Genomic DNA, 9,514 nt, shown 5'->3' with positions numbered 1-9,514 from the left:
CTACATCTGCAATATTTAGGTAAACCAAGTGTGGATAATGACTTCTTTCTTCATAAAAGGCACAAAAAACACATAGGATAAATAAAAAATTTAATTCTGTTTATAATATTTTCTTATTATCTGTTCTAAAAGCAGCTACCTAGATTCTTTAAGTACTCAGATTATCTAAAGTCATATTTTCCTAAGTTCCATTTCTTCATATGCATCGCTGTCAACCTCATGATTTAATCACTGAAACATCTCATCATTTTTTCTTCTTTCTTACCAGTGCTACACACTCTATGAGATATACTGGCATATGAAACCCTTTCTGAATCATTCCAAATTCAACTATTTATCTGATTCCTCAACATTGATGTTGATGTAAAAACCCTGTCTACTAGGTGCTGCCCTCACTATATCCGTTCTTTGAGAGATCTTGAGTTGACCTGATTCAGTATCTGCCTGCTTTTGCAAACATTGTTGCCACTTCCCAGGCCTGGCTCCAGGGCACATTAACCTTGTTCCATTCTGACCATAAACTCTCCTGAGAACTGTGCCCACTTAGAAAATTTACTAACAAATAAACAGCTTATAAGCAGAAATGCTTAACTTTGTCAAGGAGTCAATGCTCAGAAAGGAATTATCTCTGTGACCAAAACATGAAAAATAATGATTCATTTTCAAAATAATATGGACATTATCTGTGTTCCTCTTTTATTTTAAAAATCAACAGAATCCAAATTTATTCACAAATCTAAATCATTAAGACCCTTTTTGGATTTTGTTCTTTTAAAAAAATTAAGCCTTTCACATATATTCGTAGGAAGAATTTGGAAGTAATAGAATAAAAAATAGTAACCACATTACTCAATTATCACAAAGATCCATATGATGGTTAAAATTTATTTGCAATATTTATATTTTAACATTAGTTATGAATTGGTTAAAGTGATTTATGAAAGAAGTTAAGCTAAGAAGTTAGTCTAGATATCCATTCTGAAAATTATCCTCTTTTTAAAACACTGGCATTATTTTAACACTATGATCATTATTTAATTCAAACATATAGTTATAGGCCCCTATAAATACTTAAAATGTTTTTAAAATGTCTGAAATTTGTTAAAAAAAATCAAATTCTATTACTACTAGTGGCCTCTCTTTTTGTTTTCATGTATAAGACATTTTACAAAGTCTAAACAATTACTGAACCTAATGGCTATACATATAAACAGAGGAAATATTATTGGAATTGATCCAGTCAATAGCATTGTAAGTAAATGAATTATCCTAAGATTACATTATAAGCTCTTAATAGAATTAGAAATTACCCTATAGACAAAACTAAACAAATTATGAACAACGAAGCAAATTAAATAGTTTAAAGAATTTCTGGTATGCCATAAACTTCGTATTAGCTATGATAAAGTTTTATAAGCTAAAAATTACTCTTATGTGAAAGAACTTTATTATTCAAGGTATTTCAGCTTTTAAAGCCAAAACAATCAATGAGTTTGCTTTTTTTTTTTTTTTTAAGATTTTATTTATTTATTTGACACAGAGGGAGAACACAAGCAGGGGAGGTGGGAGAGGGAGAAAAAGACTTCCCACTGATCAGGAAGCCTGACATGGGGCTTGATCCCAGGACCCTGGGATCATAACCAAAGCTGAAAGCTGACTCTTAACCAACTGAGCCATCAAAGCACCTCAATGCATTTGCCTTTTAAGACAATTTCTATGTTTTTTTTTTTAAGATTTTTTATTTATTTGTTTGACAGAGAGAAATCACAAGTAGGCAGAGAGGCAGGCAGAGAGAGAGGGGGAAGCAGGCTCCCTGCTGAGCAGAAAGGGCGTTGTGGGGCTCGATCCCGGTGATGAAGTTCTTGAACCTAGGTGAGGTTCGGTGGGGTGAGGTTCGGAGCCGACGGCTAAGAATTCTTAAGACATCATTGGTGCAAAAAGGTGGTTTATTAGAGCATGGGGACAGGACCCGTGGGCAGACGGAGATGCTGTGCCATTATCCTGAGGAGTGGCTGATTATATACACAGGAGTTGGGTAGGTGAGGACAAAGAGGATGATGTTAGTCTCTAAGGAATTTTGGAAGCAAGGTCTCCAGGATCTTGAGGAGCTAGCTATTGTTGGGAGAAAGGTTATTCATTACTAGTAGTAAAAATCTTCTTGTGAGACCCTTTAGATGTATATCAGTGGGCCATATGCTTGGGAATGATTCTCGACACTATCTTGGAGATCTAGAGATAAAGTTTCACATTTCTCCTATCAAGTGTCCTTGTTAGTGAGATTTGGGTTTAGAAGAAATTTAACTTTATTTAGGGCTTGAGGAACTGAGTTATTTGCCTCTGGAAATTGTGCTATTGTTAGATAGCTTATTTGTTGTAAATCTCTAGGACATTGGTAAACCAAGGGAGACTCCTGTCTTGCAGGACTGTGATCTCTGCAAGTTAACTATTTGTTTTTCTTTTAGGGCAGCCAGAGGTGCCTGAGAAATGTCAAACATATTACTGAGGGGAGTGGGTGGAGAGGGGGTGCAAGGTGCCAGCTTTTGCTTTGTCCTCAGCCAGCCTCCTGCTCCCTCATCACCAGGACCCTGGGATCATGACCTAAGCCGAAAGCAGAGGCTTTAACCCACTGAGCCACCCAGGCGCCCCAAGACAATTTCTATGTTTTAAATAGAGTTGTTTTTCTTCATAATACTTTATTTTTAATACTCTTTATTATTAACGCTGATTTTTATTTATAACCTGCCTCAACAAATTCATCTACTTGTGAAAATGGTCTTTATTTATGCATCTTAAATCCCATGTGCCTTGTATGGTCTTAGGTAGTTAAGCCATTATTTATGTATTACAAAAACCATAGTCATAAAATATCAATTAAACAATAGACTTAACAACAAAATATTTTAAAATTGAATTTTTAAATATACCAAATTTAATTTTGTCTGAAATTAAAGGAAAGAAATTTTTACCTCAAAAAAAGGAGACATTTTAATGGATATGGAAGAAAATATGTGGATTTTAAAAGCATTTATTTGTGAAGTAAGGGGAACTTTCTAAATAAGATAGAAAGTTCAGGTGCTACAAAAGGTAAATAAATTTAACTTCATAAAATTAAATATGTCTGTACAGTAAAAATTTTAAAAATTTCAAAAGATAAAATTGGAATGACATATGAGTAAACATCTTAAAATAATTTTCTTAACATATATGTATAGTTCTTAAAAGAGAACTAAATAAATAAAGAGAGGAATAATTTATTCACAAAACAATATACAAATTGCTTTCATATATGAAAATATGCTAAACATTCTGTATAATTTAAAAAAATTTCAAAATAAAACTAAACTGAGATACTACTTTTCCTATCAAGATAATTAAGGATGAAAAACTTAATTCACATAGTTAATGAAGACATGAAGAATATGAACTCCTTTTGGGGATAATCTGGCAATATCTATCAAAATACAACATGCAGGGAATCACTGCGCAAAAATATTAGTAACAACACTGTAGTTACTAAGAAGGGAAACAACCAAAAAGAAATCTCAAGAAAAAATAGTTAAAGCATAATTCTGTATTCTGTGATCGATATCACACCACCAGTAGCATATTCTTTTGGTGCCTTGCCCAGATCCCTTCACAACCAGATTAACTCATCTTCCAGGTCTGTGAGTTTGGGCAGCTAGAAGTTTACAGTTCACAACAGTTTACAATGTTTCCAGGGAAATGACTTCAGTAGCTCTAATCACCTCACCTGGGAGATTATAGTTCCATCTGGGAGTTACAAGGACACTTGTTGGCAATTAGTTACTGATATAGCCTTACAAAATCAGGCCCCTTTGCTTCAAGATGAAACAATACTGTGACACCATTCATACCACAGAACTCCCCATGAAATCAGGCTGAGGATAGACTTCAGCTGAAGTGTATCTGGGCTTGCTTCTTCTCAGACTTATCCTGGTTCTTTTATTTTCTTAAAGTTTTCTCCTGATAGCATTCTTCTAATAATGCTCTCGAATAAGAATCCTTATCTCAGGAACTATTTTTAGGGGTCCTGACCCAAGACACACAATTAAAAGAAGAAAAGGAAGTCTTATTTTATTATTAATGATCAGTCATTAAGAATATTAAGTGAAATTGAAAGCTGTATAGCAAAGTCTCATTTTTGGAAAAAAATAGTATGTATGCATAAATATTAATATGTTATTTATGTATGGGTGCCTAAGAAACTGTTTATAATGGTTGTCTATGGGGCTAGTGCCTGCAGAAACAGAAAACTTCCTTTCAATATGAACATTTGTTTTTACCATTTTTTACAGTTTAGAAATTTTATAATGTAAATATAATTATATTTTGAACTGTATAAAGTTAATTTAAATGACAACATGAATTACTTGGTATAATGAACATGATTTTTAAAGTATTTTTTATTTTTAAGTTTTTTTAAAAGATTTATTTATTTTAGAGGGAGAGAGAGAGCACTAATGCAGGAGGGAGGGGCAGAGGGAGAGCGAGAGAGAAACTTAAGCCAACCCTGTGTTGAGGGTGGAGTCCTATCTCATGACCCTGAGATCATGACCTGAGGTGAAACCAGGAGCTGGACACTCAACCTACTGAGTCACCTGGGGCCCCTAAAATATATATTTTTTAAAAACTAGTGATGTCTAAATAGATCTGCACTTACAAGCATATGTGTATACACACACACACTTATATACTATATATATAGTAATAAGTACATATGTATCCTTAAAAATTAGAGATGTGATTATTATTAACAAATATAAAATGTAAGCAGAGGCTTGGCAAGCTACAGTAAACATATCCTTTATTAATGATGATGACAAAACAAGCCCCATTTTCTCACTTGCAATTTTCTAACTTACAAGTACATATTTTAAATTGAAAATTGGTATTTCACCTTATTTTTCTAAATTTCAATATGGGTTGACTATGGTATTTAAAATATATTAATAATTTATAAATTATAAATTTAAAGATGTGAAAGCTAGAGATCTACAGGGCTTGGAATCTCACGTCACAAATATTTTAACAGGATTCTTTCATCCAACTTGTTCTGTACCATTGTGTTTTTTTATGTAAATATATCAGCAATGATTTATAGAAAATCACAATCATAATGATTTAAACTTTAATGTATATTGCACTTTAAAAATCTTCTTCTTACAACTGTATTCCATGTAAACTCTCAGAAGGGGGAAATTATTTTTAAAAAACTAATTTTGGTGGCTGCAGTTTGCAGGTCACAGTTAATTATAGAATCAATATTCTGCTCTCCAGGTGGTCAAGCTACACAAAGCCACAAAGCTATTTTATCACATTAGTCAAAGTTACATTTCTGTGAAGCCCAAAGGAATGGAAAAGATTGAATTTACTTTATAAGATTGTAATTGTCATGGAATTGCATGTTTTCATAGAAAAATATCATTATGATTATAATGATGTTGTTCTAAGCTCTTTATATGAATTAATTCATCTGATGTTCACAGAAACTATATTGATCATATTGATTGCATTAGTTTTTCATGTCTGTAACACTAAGAATATCTATTATTAATATATATATATATTTAATTCAAATTAGAAGTTAATTAGAACATGTTATATATTCATTGTTCTGCATCTGATTTTGGCATGTCAAATGTGTGTGTGTGTGTGTGTGTGTGTGTGTGTGTATAGTAAGATATACATATATAAATATATAGATTTATGCATATATATTTTACCTTAAAATTTTCATATTAAAAAAATTCATGGGGCACCCAGGTGGCTCAGTGGTTTAAAGCCTCTGCCTTCAGCTGGGGTCATGATCCCAGGGTCCTGGGATCGAGCCCCACATCGGGCTCTCTGCTTGGCGGGGAGCCTGCTCCCCCCCCCTCTGCCTGCCTCTCTGCCTACTTGTGATCTCTCTCTCTCTCTCCCTCTCTCTGTTAAATAAATTTTATTAAAAAAAATTCATAAGGATTTACTCAACAAAATACTTCTGAATATTCTCATTGTCAAAAGTGGTACCAATATTTATCATCTATAGAAAAAATTTATTTAATATCCATTTGTTTGAGTTAAGAAATAGCAAATAAAATAGTCATTCTTGAAATGGAAGAGTTTAATTTTTAAAGCTGATTGCATTAATCAAACCATCATAAAATATATAAAGCAAAATATGACCAGGTTCTACAGAGGAGAAGAAAGAGCTGAACACATAAGAGATAACCCCAGAAACATTATGGGAGGGGGATCGGGAAATACTTTCCTGCTTTCTGTTTGCATTCACAAATATCATGTATTGGTCCATGTTTGCAACTCAGATCCCTGAAAGATGCCTTCAGTTACGTGCTATACAGACATTGATTTCTCTTCTCCCTTATATCTGTAACAGTGCCAACAAACACAGGATTAGGCCAATTGTGGTAGCTCAGCCAATGATCCTTCAATTAAATTAAAAATATTTGAGATTTCTTGAAAATAAGTGCATCTTCAGTCCCACTGAAAGCAATGCATTAATTCAGTGTTGATAAATAGCATAGAAATTAATAAAATGCCTATCCCCCAATCCATAATTTTTATGTATATGAAAGAGGCACACACATGCTCATGTATGCACTTCTACACACATGCACACACACACTATAAATGAGAAAGATGAAGACGTGTATTATAAACTACATATCTGCTATAGTAATAAATGTGTATCTCTCAAGTGTCAATTGGTGGGATCATCACATTTTTTTTAAAGATTTTTAAATACATTTTAATTGATAATTTGAACTTCAGATAAATTTATTTTCTTTATTTTTCTTAAAATACATAATATGGGATTGATTTTCAAAATAGCAACTTCTGAACTTCCAGTTATTGTAGTCCAATTCCTTTTTAGGAACCATAATAATAAAATTTGAAGGGTTAGTGCTATAGTTAAAGTCACAATTGCAAATGATGGTAAAACAATGATTTTATGTCAGCGGTATTTTTCAAGGCGCAAAGAAAAATAAAATACAATTTAATGATTTTTAATCCTTGCATAGTAGCATGCAAAATCTAACAGAGTTGTTGAGTTGGAAAATTAGATCATATATTTCTTTTTCAAATAGTCACAATCTGCTTCATAGTTATTTTCAAATTTGGATGGAAATCAGTAATATTTCTTAAGTTTATAGAACATTTTAGATAATCAGAATCAGATCTGATTTCCAATCCCCAGATTTCTGGAACCCTTAATTTGTTGTACTTTCTCAATGACATTAAGAGTCCCTTCCTTAAACTAGCAAAATCCAATTTTCATTCATTAGGACACAAAAATATGCAATCACTTATACTAGCTTACCATATATTTAAAATGCTTTGGTCCATATTCCCATTCTTTCATCTTATATGGTAAAGAAGATGAAAGCAATAGGTGAATTATGTGTAAAGAACATTTTGTGTAGTCTATAACGTAACACATCGTTCCCCGACCACTGAGTTAGTACTTCTACTTTCTCAAACCACATTTGAAGGTGTTCCACGAAGTACATATTTGGATGTGTATTTTGGAAGTAATCAATAAGTTTAGGTTACTCCTCTGGTCATGATATTGCATGCAAATTACTAAAAATAAACCAAATAATTATATGTCCCTCCTGCTTTTCTTGTTGAATTTATTAGCGAAAATACAGTGTAAATTTATTTTTTGTATTCCACCTCCTATGTTATCTATTTGTTAGTTGTAGGAATTTTGTTGATACTGGTTCTCTGAAATTTTTTAAAGATCTATTTATGTATTTGAGATGGGGGAGGGGCAGAAAGAGAAGGAAATAAAGAATCTCAAGTAAACTCCCAACTGAGGACAGGCCAATATGGGGCTCGATCCCATGCCCTGAGCTAAGGACCTGAGCCAAAATCAAGAGTCAGATGCTTAACCAACTGAGCTACCCAGGCATCCCTGAATATTTTGATATCTATTTTCCAAAAATGTAAAATGTCTGATTAATATGAGATTCTCCTTTCCATTTTAGTCGGTCCCAAACCTGATGTGAGATTTTTATCAAAATTTTCGTCTATTTCACGCTTCTCTTTGGAAAAGAAAAAAAAAAAATCTTCACTTTCTCTCAACAATTTCTATTTCTCCAAAGAGAAGAAATGGTCAGAAAGTCAAGAATTTATCAGTTACACTCAGTTTTCAGCTATTTTAATTTTCATCATATGTAAATGTCAAAGCAGGAAAATGAACAACCTACTGTGTTTTCATGCAGTTTGATAAAATATTGATAAACAGTATACTTTAAAATGAATAGAAATTTAATCATGAGTTGTAATGGTGATTACAATATTGATGAATGGTGATTACAAATATGATGAATTCATTCAATAAATGGTAATGTTAAGAATCATTTCTCTACATGCTAGGGATACAAAAATAAGATAAATATGTGCCTGCACTCATGAATCTTATACTTTAATGGGAAAAAAGTGACCATATGCAAGCAAATCGAAAAGGTAATTCCTGATAGAAAAAAAAATTAAACAAATGATATACTACAGCAGTGGTTGCCCATTCTAGCTGCATATTAAAATCACATGGAGAAATTTTTTTTTTTTTTTTTTAATAATGAGGCTCTGACTTCATCGTCGCATTTTTAAATTTAATGTGTCTGGGACGTGGGCCCAGGGATAGGCTTTTTGTTGTTGTTGTTTTTAAATTACCCAGGCGATGCTACTTTGTAGGAACAATTAAGAACTGTGGTAGAAAATTACAGGGATGTACAAGCTACTTCAGATTTTTCTAGTCTAGAGAAGACATGTTTATGAAAGTCGCATTTGAACAGACTGTTTAATGATGATAAGGTGCCACACATAAGAAAATCATGTGGAAGAGTGTTGCAGGGAGGGGCAGAGGCTGGTTCAACACCTCTGAGGCAGGTGAGCCACAGAGGCTGGAGGAACAGAGAGAAGCCGGCTGGTGCAGCAGTCCGTGATGGATGCCGAGACAGCACTGAGATGAGGTCACACAGATCTGCCGCGAGGACACAAGGTCCTTGTAAGCCACGGTAAGGAGTTTTGAATTTCTTCCCTGTACAACGGAAAACCACTGGAGTGTTTTAACTAAAGTGACAAAATCTGATTTATGTTTGAAAAGATGCTGGCAGTTATATGAAGAATGGATGGAAAAAGTCAAAAATGGAAACAAAAAGGCTGTTTGGAGTATTGAGTATTCAAGAGGAGAGCTACCTCTTTAAAACTACAGCCACCATGCCAGCAATTGCGAGATGCACAATGGTACACGCAAGCAATTTATAACCGAGCAGTCAGGAAGTCGTATGCTAGCTTTGCTGGCAAGTAGTAAAGTGGATGAGTGATGGGCTGGACACAAACAAGACGACATTTCTGTACTGTAAAACTTCTTTGGTTGGCCTCACCTTAAATTACTGCAGCATTCAACTGCAGGAACTCAGAAGAATAAAAAAACACTGAATCACTTTGCTCCAATCTCCTCCCTTAAAATGTTTTATGCTCCTTT

This window comes from Lutra lutra, chromosome 3, assembly GCF_902655055.1.
Source record: "Lutra lutra chromosome 3, mLutLut1.2, whole genome shotgun sequence".
NCBI lineage: Eukaryota > Metazoa > Chordata > Mammalia > Carnivora > Mustelidae > Lutra > Lutra lutra.
This window is presented reverse-complemented; position numbering follows the sequence as displayed.